Source organism: Schistocerca cancellata, chromosome 1, assembly GCF_023864275.1.
Source record: "Schistocerca cancellata isolate TAMUIC-IGC-003103 chromosome 1, iqSchCanc2.1, whole genome shotgun sequence".
Taxonomy (NCBI): Eukaryota; Metazoa; Arthropoda; class Insecta; order Orthoptera; family Acrididae; genus Schistocerca; species Schistocerca cancellata.
Genome location: NC_064626.1, coordinates 1028112477 through 1028134909, shown reverse-complemented (window position 1 = coordinate 1028134909; position 22433 = coordinate 1028112477). Strand labels below are relative to the sequence as shown.

General features: G+C 41.7%; 1 protein-coding gene across 1 annotated transcript in view; it reads right to left on the bottom strand.

Annotated features, from left to right (window-relative positions):
- Window positions 1–21988, bottom strand: part of LOC126122489 (acid sphingomyelinase-like phosphodiesterase 3a) — a 538383-nt gene extending 516395 nt beyond the window's left edge. Inside the window, exon 1 of the mRNA XM_049915090.1 lies at window positions 21786–21988. The gene's annotated coding sequence lies outside the window, so the exon portion shown is untranslated. The remainder of the gene's footprint in view (window positions 1–21785) is intronic.
- Between the last annotated feature and the right edge of the window lie 445 nt (window positions 21989–22433).

The window sequence follows — 22433 nt, the reverse complement described above, 5'->3', positions numbered from 1 at the left end:
AACGAAGCTCCCCATAAGATCATGCAAATTTAAGAGAAATACTGTCACGATATGCTTAACGTATGTTGAAAGAAAATTATTAGGGGTGGACCAATTTAGCATGAAAGTGTAGGTACAACACTCACACGACGTATTAGCTACGGAATTGTTCGCAGCTCGTGATCGTGTGGCAGCGTTCTCGCTTCCCACGCCCGGGTTCCCGGGTTCGATTCCCGGCGGGGTCAGGGATTTTCTCCGCCTCTTGATGACTGGGTGTTGTGTGAGGTTAGTTAGGTTTAAGTAGTTCTAATTTCAAGGGGACTGATGACCATAGATGTTAAGACCCATAGTGCTCAGAGCCATTTGAACCAAGTTACGGGACTCATCAAACTACAAAACTAAGCCGGTGGTCAAAATAACAATCCGGTTTATTGCATAAAAAATGAAACAAAAAGATTTACTCACTGAATGAAGCATATGGACATTTAGTTATTGGACAATAGAATGCAACAACGAACTATAGCCTTGCCGCAACTGGGTGAATACATGAACATATAATACAAAATTATATCGTGAGTACAGTTAATGGCTGAAAAAATGGTTAGTGATTTGAAGAAAGGTCCCTGGAAAAGTAAGAACGAAAACCAATACTGTCTTGAAAACAAATCACAAACAGCTTTTCTGTGATCCGTTAGTAGCAATGCCAGTTCCTCGATGTTAGTGCTGGTCTTCAAGCACATTTATTTTCAGATAATTCACAGGAAAAATTTGAACACATTGCACATCCCATCATTCGTAGTCAAACTAAATTACTCCTGAACAGGCCATGAAGGCCCAACGGTACGACCGGCCGCCGTGTCATCCTGAGCCCATAGGCGTCACCGGAGGCGGGTATGGAGGGGCATGTGGTCACCACACCACTCTCCCGGCCGTACGTCATTTCGGAGACCGGAGCTTCTACTTCTCAGTCACGATGGTTCTGAGACTGCCTCACAATGGCTGAGTGCACCCCGTGTGCCAACTGCGTTCGACAGACTGGATGGTCACCCATCCAAGTGCTAGCCCAGCCCGACAGCGCTTCACTTCGGTGATCTGACGGGAACCGGAGTTACAACTGCGGCAAGGACGTTGGATTAATTCCCAGTCAGGCTTTAATAAAGTCACTAAAATAGTGAATAGTACTAAAAGGATTAAACAACAGCTGTTTTGCGGTCTATTTTCAAGAACGCATACCTTCAGCTGCGAATGACCACATTTTTAAGTTTGCTGTTACCAATGTATTCGCGAAAGCGCATGATGGATGCAACTAACTAACCTTGAGTGTTAAATCTACGTAATGAAACCATGATGCAGATTAACTAGATTCGCTTTCCCCTCGACTCGATGGCTGCATCAATTGTAGTTACCACTTTTAAACAGTGCCAGTACAGAGGAGGGCTGCAGTAGCGGCTAGAAATCAGAGTCCAGCTCGGCCTCCGTACTTTTCTACCATTGTCGACCACGACCTGGAGCAAGTCTCCCCTTGATTTCCCTGCAGCAAGTGTGCTCTTCGATGTCTCTCCTGCAAGTACGTTCTGACTTCACGCCATGAAACTTAGTAGGTTCTGCCAGTGCCGGAATCCCTCTGGTCAATTACAACAGACCTTGAGAGCTTCTACCAATAATAATTTTATAAACAACTGTTACAAATTCCTGCTTTTGCAGATTTTTTGATGAGAGAATAGACAATCTTTGCCACTACGTGACAGATTTCTAGTCATAACACAGCAAAAGTTTTGCACATAGGCATGTGCACGAAAACATGTCTTCTATGAAAATGTCTATTGTGAGCCAAACGCAGAAATGTTACTCAGGCTTAAACGATTATCCCTACTCAGAACAGCAGCATCCAACGGCTGGTCCATTGTTCTGTAGTTCTGTGTTTTCACCTGTCCTTTTGAACTTGTCTGGTTAGAAAAGGATTCCCTTTAGTCCCTCGCACAACACAGTTTTTATGGAACGCAATCCATGATCTTTTGCGCTCCAGCTATGTACACGTGGGAAACCGCCATTTCGTTGTTTTATACCGAGATGGCTTTCATCACCAAACAGCTTACCACACTCTGGAACGTCTAAGTTAACGTCCCTGTCATGTGCCAGCTAAAAAAAAAAACCCTAAGGCTGTGCAGAAATAACCAGTCTCCATCACTGAGGTAAAAGGAAAGGAAAAGGAGCCATTAACAGTGCCGTCATTGGCAACAGTGAACATTGTCTACAGTTTTCATGCAGCATTATATAACTGACTGTTCTGACTATTGGGTTGCGTTTTACATATTACATTATACAAATGGTATATGTGACAGTCTGGGCATATACTGCCACGTAATACACCGTGCAGTAGTAATCATTCACTACAGCACAGTATGCAAGCTATATGTAAATCTCATTTTAAATATTTTTGTGTTGACTGTGGTGAACTACACATTTGCAGAATACGCCGAAATGATGTTATAGTACAGCGAAGGTCGGTTCAATGGGAGGGCCACTCGTCAGCACACCTTATTTAAGAGGCTGTACTCCAAGCATCTGAAGTGGATGTTCCAACGACTATCAGAATCATAGCAGGTAGCCAGAATGTGGATCACCAAACTGTCTAGCATGTTCTGCATGAGCAGCAACTACACCCATACGACCCGCAGAAGGTGCAGGTAATGCAGCCACAGGATTTCATTAAATAAATAAATACATTGTCTGTTGTAGGCTAAAACGTAAATGTCGTGTAACTAGGGCCTCACGTCGGGTAGACCGTTGGCCGAGTGCAAGTGTTTCGATTTGACGCCACTTCGGCGATTTTCGCGTCGATGGGAGTGAAATGATGATGATTAGGACAACACAACACCCAGTCGCTGAGCGGAGAAAATCTCCTACCCAGCCGGGAATCGAACCCGAGCCCTTAGGATTGACATTCTGTCGCGCTGACCACTTTTTTTTCAGTTTGTTTCTTATTGTTCTTTGTCTTTGGTCGTAGCGGACGTCACATGACATCCGTTGAAGTTAGTTGTTGATCCCTTCGCCAGGTTTTTTTATTACAGAGATCAGCCTGCTCTCTGACCGAACACGCTAAGCAACCGTGCCGGCGACCACTCAGCTAATGGGGGCGGACTGTTGTAGGCTGTAGTATGCTTATTAAAATCGTGATTCACATTATAAATCGTCACCGCCAATAATACAAAACCGACAGCTTTCAGCTGCATTGAAAAGTGACAGAATAATTGTGAATGTTGAAGCTATTGTCCTATATATATGGCATTCTCTTTTCTTGGAAAACAAAATTAAAAATAGGAGGAATTACGTTTTGATTGACCCTCGTATAACCTGCTTTCATGTTTCTGAATCTTATGCTCTGTGCAAAATTCTATGATGTGGTTTCCTCTTTCTTTCCTTTCCTCCTATCCATATTCTCCTACTGTATTTCCTGCTCTTCTTTTTCCTACTATCGAAATCGAGTCCTCCATCACATTAAAGTTTCGTCTCCATTAATCATCTGAATAGTTCCTTTTATCTCATCCTATACATTTTTCTATCTTATCATAATTTGCGGAGCTAGTAGTTGTGTATTCTTATTGCACCATGATGGGTTGTGTCTTTGCATATTTATCTTCGTTATGACGATCATTCGCTATGCTGTTTCTAGCAGTAATTCCTATTTTTTTGCTTCTGATTTTTGGCATAATCCTATCTCAACTGATCAAAATCACTGTTCCACGTGCCATCGCAATTCACTATTTCCCAGTACACCTAATATAAAACTTTCCAGTCCTGTTTTAAATTACTGTAAACTAGCGACACAATGAATCCATCATTCGCCAAATGGTTCAAATGGCTCTGAGCACTATGGGACTTACCTTCTGAGGTCATCAGTCCCCTAGAACCTAGAAGAACTTAAACCTAACTAACCTAAGGACACCACACACATCCATGCCCGAGGCAGGATTCGAACCTGCGCCTGTAGCGGTCACGCGGTTCCAGACTGTAGCGCCTAGAACCGCACGGCCACACCGGCCGGCCCCATCAATCATCAGTCGATTGGTTATTTCTGGTGAAGGCATCTTCCTGTGCAGTCTCCCCTCCTCCCTCTCACCCTCTCTCGGGAGACCCAATTTTTCGAACCACACATCCGCTGTTCCTTAGAACCATGTGAGATTTCCAACAGTATGGCTGTTTGTATCCTCAAGGCAAGCAAGTTACCCTTCCGCAGCTGGATCCAAAAAATGTTCAAATGTGTGTGAATTCCTAAGGGACCAAACTGCCCCGCGGCAGCTGGATTCAAGGTTCATTGGGCGTGGAGTAGAGTGGATGTTAGGGGAGTGTGAGATCCACACGCTTAATCGTATAAAATTTTACTTTAATTTCCCGTCTGGATTAACAGAAAAGAGGAGGCCGACGGCGTATTTGATTGGCTCAAGAATCTGATCCGCCACGACAGGCACTCATCACAATGAACGGTAAAGCTGAGTGTTGCTCACCACGTGCAATTTGACGGGAATGCTGATACTGTCAACACAAGTACACGTAAATTGTTCATTGACAATATGTTCCTGTAAGATGTACTGATGTAAGCGGATGGGCTACCGCTGAATAACTGTAAGAGTCAGCAGAACTAGTAATATTCGTTTTGCAGCAGATGAAATCTCTTTAATACGTGCAAATTAAGGATCATCTAAAGTTTCAAATGGCTCTGAGCACTATGGGAATTAACATCTGAGGTCCGTTTAGACTTAGAACTACTTAAACCTAACTAACCTAAGGACATCACACACATCCATGGCCGTGACAGGATTCGAACCCGCGACCGTACTAGTAGCGCGGTTCCGGACCGAGGTGCCTAGAACCCCTCGGCCACAGCTCAAGGAGAATCTTCCGTAATGTATAGTGAGAATTCTCTACATATCATCACATCGATTACGAGGAACATTAAGAGCTCTGTAGAGAATGAAAGCGCAAAACCAATCGTTGGGAGGGTTAGTGACAGACTTTGATTTATTGGAAGAATTTTGGGCAAGTGTAATGTTGACACACTAGTTTCTTTTATAGCCCACTACTGGACAAAGTTTCCAGGTACGTGGAAAACGGCCAGAATAAAACGTCAAAAGACGTGTTGCTACTGTTATACCCAATTGTTTCAGACTGTACAAATATATTATGATTTAGGACGGGTAACTTTTACTGTAGGAAATCATAAATTGTCTTGAGTGGGCTGCTAAACCAACTAAACTTCATTATTTCAGGAGCAATGTAAAACAACTATGCATCGTACATTCATATTCAGCGTAGAAAATGTAGGTAGAGAAGAGCCATGAGTGAAATACATGTAGCCGGTACGGCGCATGGGAAAGGGGAACGTAAATGTCTTACTTAACAGCAGCGGTGATTACTTGAATATGTATGCTACCAGCCAAGAAAGGTCTTTGGGTATCATATTGCTACGCAAAATATTGCAGACTAATATATTTAGGTAAACACAGTACATTGATATGATGCAAGTCATCAGACACATCCTAAAATCGTGTCGGACCTCCTTTTGCCCGTAGGAGTGCAGCAACTCGACATGCAGCCATTGATTAAACAAGTCGCTGGAACTTCGCTGCAGAAATATTAAGCCATGCTGCCTCTACAGCCGTCCATAATTACGAAACTGTTGCTGGTGAAGGATTTTGTGCATGAAATGACCTATGGGCATTGTCCCATAAATGTTGTATCAGATTCTTGTCAGGCGATCTGGGTGGCGGAATCATTCGCTCGAATTGCCCAGAATGTTCTATCCAATAACGAACTTCTTTGAGCCGGTCGGTGTGGCCGTGCGGTTCTAGGCGCTTCAGTCTGGAACCGCGTGACCGCTACGGTTGCAGGTTCGAATCCTGCCTCGGGCATGGATGTGTGTGATGTCCTTAGGTTCTGCTTAAGTAGTTCTAAGTTCTAGGGGACTGATGACCTCAGATGTTAAGTCCCATAGTGCTCAGAGCCATTTGAACCATTTTTTGAACTTCTTTGCCGCGCGACCGCTATGGTCACGGTTTCGAATCCTGCCTCGGGCATGCATGTGTGTGATGTCCTTAGGTTCTGCTTAAGTAGTTCTAAGTTCTAGGGGACTGATGACCTCAGATGTTAAGTCCCATAGTGCTCAGAGCCATTTGAACCATTTGAAATTGAACATCTGTGGCCCGGTAACACGGCGCATTGTCGTCTGTAAAAATTCCATCTCTGTGTGGGTAGTAGCCGAACATAACCATTTCCAGTCAGTGGTCGGTTCAATTGGAAACACAGCCATTATGGTGCCACCACGAGCTTTCACAGTGCCTTGTTGACAACCTGTGTCCATGGCTCCGTGGGGTATGCGCCACTCTCGAACTCTACCGTCAGCTCTTACCAACTGAAACCGGGACTCACCTGACCAGGGTACAGTTTCCCAGTTGTCTAGGGTCCAACCGATATGGTCACGAGCCCAGGAGAGGCGCAGCTTGCGATGTCGTTCTGTTAACAAACGCACTCGCGCCTGTCGCCTGCTACCATAGCCCACTGATGCCAAATTTCGTCGCACTGTCCTAACGGATTCGTTCTTCGTACGTCCCATATTGATTTGCGATTATTTTGCGCAGTACTGCATGTCTGTAGCACTGACAACTTCACGCCAGCGCCGGTGCCTCCGTTAATTGAAGGCCATCGACCGCTGCGTTGCCTCTCGTGAGAAAAAATGTCTGAAATATGGTATTCTTGGTATGCTCTTGACACGGTGGATCTCGGAACACTGAATTCCCTAACAAGTTTCGAAATGGAATGTCGCATGCGCCTAGCTCCAAGTACTATTCCGCGTTAAGACTGTTAATTCCCGTAGAGCGGTCATAATCACGTCGGAAACCTTTTCACGTGAATCACCTGAGTACAAATGATAGCTCCGCCAAACTGCTGCCCTTTTATACCTTGTGTACGCTATACCACCACCATCTTGATTATGTGCAGTTCGGTGTCCCATGACTCTGGTGATGAAGGCAAAATGTACGTAATAAAAACAGGAAGAACATTTCGGCTGTTTAGTGAATGATGAAAATATGTTAGAACCATCGAAGTTATGTATGAAAATAGGAGAGGAGACGGACCAATTAGTACCAATCGCATTAGATCAGCCAAAGTCAGTCCATCAGTTGATGAACAAGGTGCTTGGTGAGGATGCTCTTGAGGCATAACTATTAAAATGTGTGTACTAAATACTGAAACACATTATCCATCTAATAATATCTGTGACATGAAGAAATTTCTGAAAGCATCCAAAACTGTAACCACGGTACATTGAAAATAGTGAATATAGACGTTCGAAAGCGAAAGCTAACAGTCAGTCTATACGATGCAATATTTTTGTTAAAAGTAGAGAGAAAGTGTTACTATGCTGCACTCTTGTCCATAACAATAGGTATTGCGGCAAATGAAATAATTTTACATACCGCGTTTGGGAGTAGACAGAGTGTGAAATTTACTGCTCAGAGCCCCCACTACGGAGGCAGTAACAACGGCTGTAACCTGACTCTGCATCAGGTGTAAATGACCGATATGGGTACTTCTTTCCATCTTGTTTCAAATCTATGGGGGATTTCTTCAGTAGTAGCGGCTGGTAAGCGACAGATTGGCAGTGACTCGAAAACGCGATAAACAGTCTTCAACGTTCCGGCCAGGGCAACAGTCGGACACCCTACTGAGATAAGGCAGGGCAGCACGTGCATCAGGTCTTGCGTTATCTTGTTGGAAGGTGACGTCACGAAGATATCTAACACAGGACAAAGCCACCAGCCTTAGTATTTCAGAACTTGCCTTATACCTTCCGTCCACATGACCGCCTATGTGAACCTGAAGCAATCGCGTGCTGTACTCAATGGCACGGCACACGATAGCGCGAGGTGCTGGCATGTATGACGGTGATGAATTCAATCTGGCAACGTCCGTTCTCCTCAGGTCTTCCGCATATTGATAAGCCTATTGTGATCCTATCTGCAGAATCACGACTCATCTGGAAAAATGACGTTGCACAGTGTTGTCGTTGCTCCACTTATGGCGCGTCTCTCTCCTCGGCCGCGTTAAGGGAAGCCACAACAGTGGTCTCTCTGCCGGCGCTCTATGGGCCCATGGAAACTTGTGTCCTGTAGAAAATAGCCCACTTTCTGACTGAACGTAGGTGGCGCACCTGTTTGCAAAAACGAGTGAACTGTATGTACTGTACATTCTCTTGCTCATTAGTTACGTGTGGCCTTTGAAATCTAACATGGTATCGAATATTGGTCTGCTGAATCACATATTCGCTTGGCAGTCGTGAGATCCTGCCCAGCGAGTGCAGCAACATAGCGAAATGATAAATCTAAGACTCCATAGGCCATGGTCTTTCCGCTTTCGATTCCGACAAGTGCTGGTAGCCGTTTTCACATTTTACACTCGATCTCGTAAACAATCAAGAACAAATGGCTATTTCACAATGAGAAAGTGAGCTACTCGCTGCGTTGTCTTTCCTTATACGCAGAACGTAGATGGCATTATTCCTACCTACTTTTCGTGATTACGCTGAACTGCTAACTGTTTGCACATCCAAGCACGTAGTGTAAGGCAAGATAAAGTTACGCGTTCTCGCCCTGGATGGACCAAGCGGGACCGACCAATCGCCGTGTCACCCTCGGCCAGTGGCGGTATGGAGGGGCAATTGTTCAGCACACTCATCTACGGGGCGTTGTCGGATTTGTTATCCTTTGAATCACTACTAATCAGTCGAGTAGATCCTCACTTGACCTCATGAGGCTGAGAGCATCACGTACAATTCCTCCCACCACAGAAAATTCCCTGGCAGTACTGGGAATCGAAGTCGGGTCTCCCCTTACGATAGTAAGCCGCAGCTAACCGCGTAGGTACGGAGACAGACAAACATGTAGTGTACTTCCCGACAAATCGACGTCTGTGGCATGCTATCTTAATGCTGTCGCAATTTTAATGGCTAGCAGTATATGGTAAACTTAATACTTCCTTCTTGGTTAATTTGAAGCAGGCGGTATGCCTGTTGAGCATATGTTGCAATGAATAAACTGAACATAACAAAAAGCTGCTCACTTTAAAATAAATGTGCGCGCATCTGTCGATAACGTCAAAGATGTATGTTGAGACTTCTGGAAGATATAAAGTGGAATACGGTTAACGAAGAGTGATGCACAGTGCCAGATTTCATTCAGTCTAGTCTATTAGACACGCAGATAAGACTAGGGTACAGCGAGGCTGTTTCGTTCACGGCACTAGCCTCCCTGAAATAATAAATGTTGTAACAATGTGCGTCAGTTTCTCACAGAGTAAACCACGTTTTGCCTTAAGTTTGTGCCAGTATTTCTGTGTCGCCGCATGTGACTGTAGTAAGGGTGTTTTCTGTTACTTTATCGACAGGACAGAAGAACATACTCTAGAGATAAACGGAATTGTGATGAATTATTGCCACAGTTAAAGAATACAACCTAACAAATTAAGGTGTACCATACAAGAAAAACCGAAGTTTTAAACACTCATTGTTACTTGTATCTACATCTACATCTACATCTACATTTATACTCCGCAAGCCACCCAACGGTGTGTGGCGGAGGGCACTTTACGTGCCACTGTCATTACCTCCCTTTCATGTTCCAGTCGCGTATGGTTCGCGGGAAGAACGACTGTCTGAAAGCCTCCGTGCGCGCTCTAATCTCTCTAATTTTACATTCGTGATCTCCTCGGGAGGTATAAGTAGGGGGAAACAATATATTCGATACCTCATCCAGAAACGCACCCTCACGAAACCTGGCGAGCAAGCTACACCCGCGATGCAGAGCGCCTCTCTTGCAGAATCTGCCACTTGAGTCTGTTAAACATCTCCGTAACGCTATCACGATTACCAAATAACCCTGTGACGAAACGCGCCGCTCTTCTTAGGATCTTCTCTATTTCCTCCGTGAACCCGATCTGGTACGGATCCCACACTGATGAGCAATACTCAAGTATAGGTCGAACGAGTGTTTTGTAAGCCACCTCCTTTGTTGATGGACTACAACGTGGCTTTTTCTTTTTCCACAAAGGTCTGATTTACCGTGCCATTCGAAATGTCTGCATATGGTGCTATTTCATCCTCAACGCGTGGGAATATTTCGCTCAGTCAAATTATTAGTTTAATTAATGCTTTACTGCGAAATTCTAAAGAACTCGTTTTCTTGGTTACTTTTGAGACGGTCCATGCAACCAAAGGGAAGAAGCTAGGCGATTCATGGTCCGAGGAAGAAATGAAACAAGCAGCAACGAGTGTTGTAGGCAGCTTCTCTTGGACAAAGTGCCAGCAATGTGCGACATGGTTTCATGAAGTGTATGAGGGTGCATAAGGGTGAAAAATGTTTACTTATGATAAATACTTATGGTTTTGACACTTGAATAGGCCGAGCGGGATAACCTCCTGACTGGGTGGAAGAGCCCCCACCATTTTTATATACCGTCTTCTTCAAATACTTGTTTAATATTTTGTTAGTGTAAAGAAATTTCAACCTTTGATATACTGGAATATGTTCACAGTTAACGTACCATAATTGCAAAACATTGACAGATTTTGAGAAGGTTTCATGACATATTATATACGCCTTATAGTTCAAATGAGCGGAATAGCCCCGCAGTATCCTGTGGTTTGGTGACAACTGAACAGACAACGCCAAATCACCCAGGTGACATTGCCTTGATAACTCAAGACAAAGACGTGTAGGAAATTGTAGCAGAAAGCAAAAGGCAATGAAAACACTACGCATAGCTATGGAATGAATAAGAAATATATATTGATGTCAAGGCTGCAGCACGGTCATTCCCCGATATCTACATATGAATTAATTTCCAAATCATTGGAGGCATTCACGCACATTCAAGTACATGAAAGGAATTACCTTCCATGTCAAGTATTCAATTAAGCCACCACATGAAACAGAAGAAGGAGGCAAACAAACATTTCTTTAGCTCCTAAATATGGAAAATTCTGAGTCTTACAATACATCAAGTTCTACAACACCATTCCGTGACTTCAGCTGTAAATAACTATCTGTATGGAGATAAGAAAATGTTGGACCTGGTGAAATCAGCAGTGAGAGAAAATAGTGGATATGCGGAATTATACGTTGTGATCGGAACAAGCCATTACAAATAAGTGCATTCCGTAAGAAAACCTAACCCATTTCTCTATAAAAGCATTAAGGTGGATAATACACAGCTAGAGACAATTGGTCAAGGCATCAAATGATCATAAGAGCCTATGACCATTTGATGATTCATATGACGATTCTTGTATTATTAAATTTGTCCTCAGAGAGGCTAGCAGATACAAGAGCTTACAAGAAAGTTGCCATTGTCCCTTCTTACACACCCGGATGTGTAAGCAGAGGGGCTGCACTTGTCTGCTCTGGCGTGGCGTCTCAGGTAATAAATCGTACTATAGTTGTTGCCTACTGAATGCCCGTAATAGAGAGAATAAAATCATTACATAGAGATATCAGTCATAAATGGTAATTGCAACATTTCGTATTCCTCATATTTTTCTATGCACTCTAGAAAATAGGCTTGCAAATCGCATGTTGAACAAATGAAAACAGCATTTCGTCCCCAGGGAGGACACATCCGAATAACTGTGACACATTTTAGACACGGAGTAAAAAATAAAAAATAGATCTCTCGCTCTAATAAAACTAAAAATTGACGTTTCACAGAAATAAATATTAGTTATGAGTAAAGTTATACAGATATGCAACACACGACGCATTAAGCATTAGGTTTACTAGTAGGCCCTACATCGAATGATCGTGTTACATACTTTACATAGCCCACTCAAGGTATTTCACGGCATTTCTTTTCCTATCCTACATTCTGAATGACTGTTTACGGAGCTCTGCGATGTACCGGATTCACTGCTCAGAATTAACAACTGGTTTCTTATTGCCGTAAAGTACAAGCATAGTGATGGGCAATTAAATAATCAGTATAGATTTATCCAGCCGTTTCCCCATTCTTGACTAATATAAACTGCACCTATGTTTGGCCCTTTACATGTAAACAGAAACGCTAAATTCATCAGTTCACTAGTGTCAGAGTTAATATTTGTGTATCTCAGTCCAGTATTATGGACTGGTGGATGTTAGTCTGCTTTATGAACTACATAAGATAAAGTCTATGGCGGGGAGCTTCATGCGTAACATCTTTAATTTAAAGTAGAGGGAAGAAACGCAAGGCATGGCTTGATCCATAGTGTTGGCCGGTTGAAGAGAGAATGTCAAGTATGGATGAAGTCGAAGAACCGGTTTAATCACTTTAAAAGGATCCATCTTATCCCAAGTGACTGTAGACACACGACTTTTGACGAAAGCTATTTCAGACCTCTAGTTCACGACGAATTACGTATATCAGTCAAGGACTGGGTGGATGAATAATCACTAATCATGTGAAACCAGCCCCAGGAGAACGTTTCGATGTTTGTACTGTGGTTATCACAGACGTGGAACAAATTCATCGAATGTTCACCGTAATAGTTGTCACCTATACATTCTATTTCGAACTGTTGTTGGTTCATGAATAACATCGACAACGGTCTTCGATATTGTTATTGTTGACGAGAAAGTGGTGTCTCTATACCAAAATTGTAAACTAAGTGTGGAGAAAGCGTGTGTCTAAGCACTAACGTTAGGACCTAGACATGGAACCCACCAATTAATGTCTAAGGCAAACAAGTAGTGTCTATCCTTCGTAATATGCTTCCAAAGATTTCGCTGTAACTGTTAATATGTGTTGCTATCTAATATGCCTAACGTTATTTGATGTATTTTATTATTTGATTTTATTATTTTATACTTTATCATTTTATTACCTATTGCACACAGATTACAAACTACGTTCGCTCGTTCTTAAAAGATATAACAGACTCTGGAAGGCTTTTCCGCATGGACTACTTACTCACACAAATTTCTACTGTCCATCTGCCTCCTGTGGTTGAATTACCATATTTTTCTTTCCCTGTTTAATATTTTCATCATGAAAATTCTCCTGTCTTACTCGTTTCGCAAAACACTGTCAGACGAAGATTCGTTGATTCGTCTTTATAGTACTTGTGCATGTAAAACCGTGAAAAGTTAAGTATAATGTGTGATGTACATGCTATAGAATTATAGATTTTACCTGAATATTTACAAATGTAATATTTTTCTCGTATCTGACTGTTATGAAATCAGTTCGTGATAGGCATATACAGTATATACCGAGGACAAATACCGCAAGCTTTGCGCTACTATGCGCTTAAGACGGGAAGAAGAGAGGAAAATGTGACACATACATCCAGCCCCTTAGATCCAGACGAAGTTTTGTGGATACAATAGAGATTGGATAATTTTTTAAATTTTCTTAGATTCAAAAAATGATAACTAATATGACATCAACCTAATTGGACCCTAAATGCTCGTCGAAATAAAGAACTTATGGTAGCAGTACGAACCAAGAAGGATGTTATTAACGCATGAACTGCTATTCGCTGAAGGAAGTTAACGGTAGGTTCGCCATTTCTATGTAATGGAGTAACATTCTCTGTTACTTTACTGTTTGAGCGACTAGGGTGGACGGGCATTTGAGTACAGAACTAATACACTCAGTTCAAGACGTACGAAATACAAGGGTTGTCCAGAAAGCAAGTTCTGATCGGTCTCGAAATGGAAACCACAGTGGAAATCATAAATGTTTTATTTGCAACAGTTAGGTACACCTTCCACCCACTTCTCTACATAGTCGCCGCTCCAACTTCGACTTTTGTCGTAGAGTTGTATTGACTTTTCAATATTCTCGTCACTTCCGGCCAGTTATCTGCACAGGTCTGCAGCTCGTTGTCTGTGGAAAAATTTTGTCTTCATAGCCAGCGATTCTTGTGAGCAGAGATGAGACTCAGGGGGAGCCAATTACGGACTGTATTGTGGGTGGACAAACACTTCTCATCGGAAACGTTGCAGGAGCGTCTTCAGTGCCCCTGCAGTGTGCGGCCGAGAATTGGCATGAAGAAGGAACTGCTCGACAGTTGCGTTACGTGGGCTGCATGAGACAGGCGAAATCTCTAACCCTGCCCTCATACTTGGCGCGAGGCGCTATTCCCTACTCGTTTTTACGTGCTCTCTGTTCACTCAAAACTGAAAAGAGCGTCGCGACACGATCGACGGGCATACTAGAGACACTGCCCAACACATCTGTGCAAAACTTTACCGGATTTTCCCAATGGTTTCCATTTCGCGAGCGATCGGAACTTACTTTCTGGACAACCCTCGTACCTCATCACGCACAAATGGCGAAGAGCAACTAAATTATCGGTATGAATTTCATTCTCGTTACAAACCTGAAGTAGCGCAGCTGGCAAATTTTTAAAAATAAATTTTTTCTTCAACGCAAGGAAAAATCCTCTACACTCATATCGGAGTGACGCTCGAAGGTAGGAGCATCTCAAGCGGAAGGAGCTATTACAAAACTGTAGAAGTACACAAATGATTCAAGTAAGTGAAGTACGATGACTTCCAAGGAAAGCGACGAGAGGACCTTAACAAATTCTCGTCGTAAATTATTCTCGGAAGATTGTATTAAATATTCTAAGAACCTGTGGCGGATGAAGACAAAAACTGTTCGACCACGAGTGCGTGTAAAGAAATCTCCCTCACCTTGCTTCCAGGTATGTGTTCTGCACACATCGCTCGCAGATTCACGGCGAATCCTATACCGTTACTGGTGCTGAGTATTAGATAAATATTGGAAAGAAAATAAAGCGTCTCATGTGTCATGAGTTTCTTAATCTGTGCTGTGAAACGGAATCGATTTACCTATATCTTATGCATAACAATACCTTGAAGGAGATCTTTTGTCAAACTAATATCACCAGAGCGTGATGTACACAGAAAAAAGGACACGGAATGGAACAAAGATTTCGAAACTTGATGTTACTCTAATGAGATGAAAGGTTTTTTTTTTCCCTTAGACTATGAAGACTGGCCTTAAAGTAACGGTAATGCTCCTCAGTTGCTTCGACTACCGGAAGCTAATGACACTCTACGCGTGATTTATTGACAGCCATCAGTCATGTCAAACTGATGTATCCTCTGTCTATCGATTTCTGGAGACCACACAGAATAATTCCTGTTTAGTGAGGAAAACCTCTCCCGAACTGGTACTTCATTGTGTCGCAGGAATCCTGTGATCTACGTGGACGAGAAACCATCACTGAATAAAGAATGAGCATGACGTACACACTCACACACACACACACACACACACACACACACACACACACACACACACACACACGCACACACACACACATATTACGAAGTTGGCTCATAGTGGTGTTTGACGGGAGGAAGAGGAACTTACTGTACCGGAAGAGGTGGAGCGTAATGGTCCTTAGACAACTAGCTGAAGAGATACTTGGGCCTACTGCATCACCACCCTGGGGCTGCTCGAATAGATTTTCTCTGTTATTCCTATGGTGATCACACACAGGTCTGCCTCATGTTTTATGTTTTCCACACTTCTATATACCGTACCTGACGAATTCCAAAATCGTATCTTCAGCAGTTCTACGAACGAATTCTTTCCACGACATTTGTCAAATCCCATCTTCTCTCCCTTCTATCATGATACTGATATAAGCAGGTTACATCTCTCCCTTGATTCTGTCGTATTTGATTATCTCACAATTCCAGTCGGGCATCCATTGACAGGGAATGCAGGACATTGTTGACGGTTTCGATTACACAGCTGATATACATTGACCACGAATTCGTTTTTTTCCATGTAGTAAGCAATTATATTTAATCAATAAAGAATTCGTGAAAATAAATTTACGGGGCTCATCAAACCCTTAACGTCGAAGACTGGTCTGTACTTTGCTCACAATTGCTCCTGTGTATGACACCAAAATCTTATCAAATGCGCTGAGTTCCTTTACAATACGAACGAGTTACAACTACAAGTAGTGAGGTGATACAGTGGTTACGACACCAGATGCGTCCTGTGAGAAACGAAATACTGTTTCTGTCACATTATCCTGAATCAAATTTACTTTAAACATTTATAGTTAGTTCTAGGAGAGTTACTTCAGCAGTGCTAAAGGCGATTTCTTCCTCATGTTTTTCCCGCTGAGCCAGTATTATTTTTATAATCGGCTCCATGTTGCTATTTAATGGAATTACTTATATATAAAGATAACTATTTTGCAATGTAGTTTGTTATTTTCATATTGATTCAACAAATACAGAAAGGATTTATGTGGCACTCAGAGATAGTGCGAGATACATACGTCGTGTTTTATATATAACACTCCGTATTTCTTTTTCTCTAGTTTATTACATTTTATTTCGAGCTGACATTTCCATCTTCAGGGAAAGTGAGTTTCAATCAAGACTTTTCATCACGGGCTCGAAATATATTTTACTATTAGTTCTTCGTTAGTTCCTCTATATTCTTAGAATCTCATTATAAGGATATCATCATAACTGATGCATGAAAACACAGCAGTTTTACTTTAGTCAATGTAGTAAACACAACAAAAGAAAACAACGTAACGATGCCGAATACTTTGAATACACTATGGCACGATGAAAGCGAAACTCTTGAATGCACTTGGAAATCGCGAGGAGACATTACACAGAGGAGAATATAGAGGAACTAACGAAGAACTAATAGTAAAATATATTTCGAGCCCGTGATGAAAAGTCTTGATTGAAACTCACTTTCCCTGAAGATGGAAATGTCAGCTCGAAATAAAAAATCAGGTACGTATACTGACGAATAAGGCGAGGATAGCAACTGTGAGATATTTTTGCTGACAATCTGTGATAAACAAATAATAAGAAATTCGCAAAAAATTGGACAATAGTTGCCACCTAGTGCTTCACAAGTTTGCATAAATGCACACAACTGTATAATCGCAGCGCTTTCGACTGTATTTTCGCGGTGCTAAAGCAGCGTCTATGAGACCTATTTAGTAGTCTCGGCGTCATGCATATGTACTTTTATGCACGTTTAACGTATCCAGTTATCGCAAAGCAACAGATTCTCCACGAATATCGATTTTCCAGAATTAATCACGATAAAGTAAGGCCAGAAAATGGGGTTTCTGTTTGCGGTTTATCTTTCTCGATGGATAAACAGATTCTTTGTGTACATATTACGTAGAAGTCCTAGTGCGACATAAAGAGGGAACCTGGCGGATCGTTAATGCTGTTTTTGATGTAAACAAATTGATTCCAAGCGGTCAAGCAGCGAGTAGATACAGTTTGTTAGCGCTTCATACGTCACTGTCAAGCGACTGATACGAAAATAAGGGGAGTGGGGACCAATACTGCGCGAACTATAGTGCTAGAGCAATGCAATGATGTACTTAACAGCCACGCGAAGAAAAATGAAAGTGTTTACAGTATCATGTTGTCTGGTACATAATCTGCATGGATACGATCGTCGACAGCCGAGAAGGTAAATATCGTCTAACTACCAGCTTAAAAGACGACTTTAGTTTTGAAGCCACCTCTGCGTCTAGCTGGCTGGCACTTGTTATCGTAGGGGATTTTCATTCGCTGTACCAATACGCCAGGTAACTCCGTGTAAGCAGCTTCAGTTAAGTATTGTCAAACAGACACTGCTAAGATGTTATCAGCGAACTAAATACTTGAAGAACGTGAGAAATAAAAGTGAAACTTTAGCTGTAAGAGAATCGGTGACACTCCTACATAATGTAAAAATGCAGAAGCCGGGTTATTCTACTGTGTCTCATTCGTGCTATTTTGTAAGAAACTGGATACCCTTTAAGAGTTATACATTGGTCGCCGAAAGGAGACTGTGTTACAGTTGCAGCGAATGTCATATGAAAGCGATTAACGACATAAAATTTTAATTAGTACCAACAAAGTATCGTATTATATCTCTACGCAATTCTACTGCATTCACGAATAAGTCAGAGTTTGTTACATATTTCCATTCCTGTGCCAGTTTACGGTATGTTTGCATTATTTCAGAGTCACTTATATGCTGCCATTCTCGTAATTTTCCACACTCCATTTTCAATTTTCACTTCTTTCATTCTATGTCGCCCAATAAACAACGTAAAACTTAGCCACAAACCGTAAATCTCTAACTTTTCGGAATTTGAATTAGCTTGTTGTTTAAAATTATTTTGTAGAATCGCGTGTCGTCGTCACTGTGAGTATGAATTCTACGATAGAACTTCATAATTCTCTCTGTTAGACTTACCGAACGAGGTGGTGCAATTTTTAGCACACTACACTCGCGTTCGAAGAACGACGGTTCAGATGCCTGTCTAACAATCCAGGTTTAAACTGTTCGTGATTTTCCTAAATCTCTTCAGGCAGATCCCGGGATGGCGGCCAACTTTCCCAATTCCTGAAATATTTACAGCATTTGTTCTGTTTCCAATGACCTCATTTCCTAATGAACGCGAACCTCTCATCTTCGTTTTCTCCCTTCTTTCATGCTTACGAGAAGACCGTAAGAACTTCCTCTCAGCGATCTGATTCATATTGACAGGATGTGTAGAGATGACTATGACATTAACGTATGTAAACAGGAAGATCCAACTCTCAACTGTTTTCGAGAAAATAGAGTTTGAAAAATTAAGGCGTCCTTATAGGAAACTTCCTTGCAGATTAAAACAGTGTGCCGTCTCATTCTGGACACGTCCTTGTAGGCTGGTCGCGAGAATTCAGGGGTTCCGCAGCCGAACGAGTAAGCGCTTACTTTCGTAAACGCCAGCTCTGCGGGGCAAATCTCGCTGCCGGTATTTTTTTTCTCATTTTCACGTAATTATAACAACAAATATGCGTAGAACGCCACGAAATTGTATGATAACCGAAAACGGTTTACGAATGTTAACGCAGACATTTTGCAATAGATACAACGAAAAACCCATGGACATGCAAAACTTCGGCGTTTATTACATGCGCTGTACATCACAATTACTATTGTTTCCCGTGTTTCCATGATCAGTATAATCCGGATCCGCGCAGTAGTCCATATTTTACACATAATACTTGTCAGAAATGTTGATGTAATAGTATCAATAAAACGACTATACTGATTTGATCGGAACTTCTCGTGAATACTTTTTTCTATATCCAATCTCCTTAAGAATTTCCTTTTTCCTTTTCACAGTATAAAGGTTACGAAAAAAGAAATGAATCATTAAACACTGATATTCTGCACAGTCATAATAAATCTTTTGTTAGAATTACGCAGGAGTGAGAAAAAGGAAGTTCCAGCAGCGAGATTATTTCCACAGACTTTACAATATGTAATAACTACAAATCGGAATATTTTAAGCGAATAATATCAAAGAATCCGGTTCGCACAATGCTACAGAAAAGCGTCATTATTAATGGAGTGTTGCTCATTCAATTTACAGTGAGTTGTGATCTATCAGACTGTACCATTCATCCATTCATTTATTTACAGGTTCAGGTGTCAGGCAACAGAAACTAAATATGCATTGCGCGAGTCGATTTTCTCTTAAAACATTAAAGTTACATTGATACAATTCTTTTATCTTTCGTTTGTAGTCAACGTTTCACATATCAGTTAAGCCATTACAATTCAAATGTTACAATTTGGTCTGCACAATAAAATTTTCCGTATCATTTTGCAAAATATTTTAAAAATTTCATTTTCTTCTTTTTACAAAATTTATCGTGCGCAGGGAAAACATGTTATGAAATATGTGCACCATTGTGCCTGCTACTTTCGAAAAACCGCAGTGGAAAATACACTCAAATAGATCTTAACACAGAAGGGAAATAGAAATGTTGACAATCGATCGTGTTACAATATGAATTACACAAGTTCAATGTTAACAGAACTGTTGGTTTTTGACATTAGAAATCAACTCCTTTTTCTTCCCTCTTTTAGACATAAACATCATTTGTCACTTTTTGTGAGATATATAGTCGCCGTCTTGCATAAAATATGCAATATTACAATCTTTATAAACAGCTTTTTCACAGTTAGCCACATCCATCCAATGGTTTAATCTTAAATTATTAAATACCTTCATCCACTGACCCAGTTAACATTTATTGCTTTCAAATACTGCGAAAGATACGCTGTTAACATTCTGTTACCATATGAAAACTCAAATATCAATTGTCAGTTTCCCAATCGACGATTGCAAAATAAGCAGATCATTGCAACATATCTTCCCTGTTTCACCACATACCATACGAGGAAATCATTGGCAGCTAAACACCAAGGCGACAGAGTTTGCTACTTATGTCATCTTCATTTCTGTGAACCAAAAGTAATCACTACTAGCATACTAGAGAGAATTCAGCCGTCAAAAGCAGTCAGCAGATACACAGCAGGAGTAAATAGAGCCTACTATGCAACTACCAATAACATTGCCCCCTCCTTCCCCCCCCCCCCTTTCCCGCAGATTCTTTAAAGAATGTAACTCCCTCGTATAAAACAAGTTTCACCCATCTCGACGTTTGTTACATCATTATCTTCTGACCTATGTGTCGCATACTGGCTACATGGAGAATGTATTGCGAGTAGAGTTAGTAATAAAGAAGTAATACATTAAACCGTCGTAGTGAAGTTTTACAAAGAGAACAGTGAAAATAAACTACGCGATCAATTACTTTTCTTTCATTGCTTTATGGGAGATATCAGCGACAAAATGATTTTAAAGGGCTGAAATTATATGGAAGGTTTGTTGGGAGCCGCTAACTCCTCTTATTCCCAAATACTAAATGAATATATTCCGTGTAATTTGCGCACCGTGAGTTACGTTGACTCAAGATGTATACAGATTCTAACTGCAACACTGTGTGTTCAACCTATGACATACTCTTAATGAGTTCATTATGACAGCAAATAAAATTTTTAAATTCAATCAGTTGTCATATGAAATACTGAAAATCAAATTTTTTTATCCAGGAGGCAACTTACAACTGGGACTCACCGGGTTAGTCGTTTAGTAATACAGATAATGTGGCACACTTTTAGTTTAACGCTTTTTTCAATGAACGACAATGCAGTCGCGTTTCTTAAGGATCTGTCAGTGAGTTAAATCTAGTTAGATGAGGAATTACATGATTGGTCTCAAAATGGCATGTTTCATTCTCCAACGTATTTTTCACAACACTGTATCCTTATAAGCGCTTCAAAGTTTCAGAAACTTTCATTGCGATGTGAGTCCGATGGAAACGCGATTCGCCTTCGAGAGACCTTTCTTGCGATGTCAACGCGATGAAAATGCTGTTCAGTGGACGAGTTGACTTCTCGTATCATACAAAATCTCCGTATAGATTCCACCTCACGTTATTTTTCACTTACATACACAGCAAGCATGTGTTGTAGAGTACAGTCTTTTGTGTGTTAAACTTTGCTAGTACCAGAAAAAAAATATTAGCTATGTCGGATGAGAGGACACAGCAAGCACTTGACCTACCGTTCCTTCTGATGGACGCAATGAGAGAAAAATTTCAATAGTAAAACGAAGACCTGATGATGAAGCTGTGTGTCGAAACGAACCAAAAGCAGTAAATTACACAGTTATACAATAGTAAACTTTATCTGTCACTTATTTGGTGGAATTCTTGGCCACATTGTGTAGTGAGACGGAGAATATGCAAGACTAAAATTTGGAAAAAAAATGTACGGTACAAAAAAATAATAAGTATAAACTATGACAACGAAGGAATGAAACTTTGTCCGTTCAGCTCCAGACTTACCTGTTGTGTTTCTAATGGAATCCCCTCGGAGCGAAGCACTAGACGATGGACGGCATTGTCTTGTTTAGGAGCTTGTCCTGCCGGCACACTCGTCAGATTTTTTTAAATATTTCAGGAGGCTACAATTACTTCTCTCTAGTAAATACGAGCAACACGCTACGTAAAATATGAAAGTAAGCGATAGAAGCTACCTGAGATTCGAAAGTTACGGATCCAGTGGTTACAGATTCATTGCATAGAGCCCGTACGGCCTCTTTCTGGCACGTTAGTTTCTCAACGTTGAACTTCAGTTAACAGTAGCAGTTCGAGAACCAGCTGGTTTAATTTCCGGTGAAGATCCTCATTTGGGAGGGGAATCAGAAAGTTGTGTGTTTAAATGGAGAGTGAATTCCGGTGTTTTTCTAGTCCCGTGAAGGGGGTGTAACGCCAGCAGTCGGGGCCACCTGTGACCTTTCCCAGTTGACGTCCGACAGCCACTGTGCCGCAGCGTGTTCCGGCTGGAGACGCTCGCGGCGGCCACCTGTCGCGGGCGCTCTGGCCGGCCGTGTAACTTCGCGAGCGCGCGCGGGACCAGCGACCCGCTGTGGAGCGCGGGGCGATGTGGAGCGAGCGAGCGAGCACGAGCGCCGTCCGGCCGTGGCTGTCTCC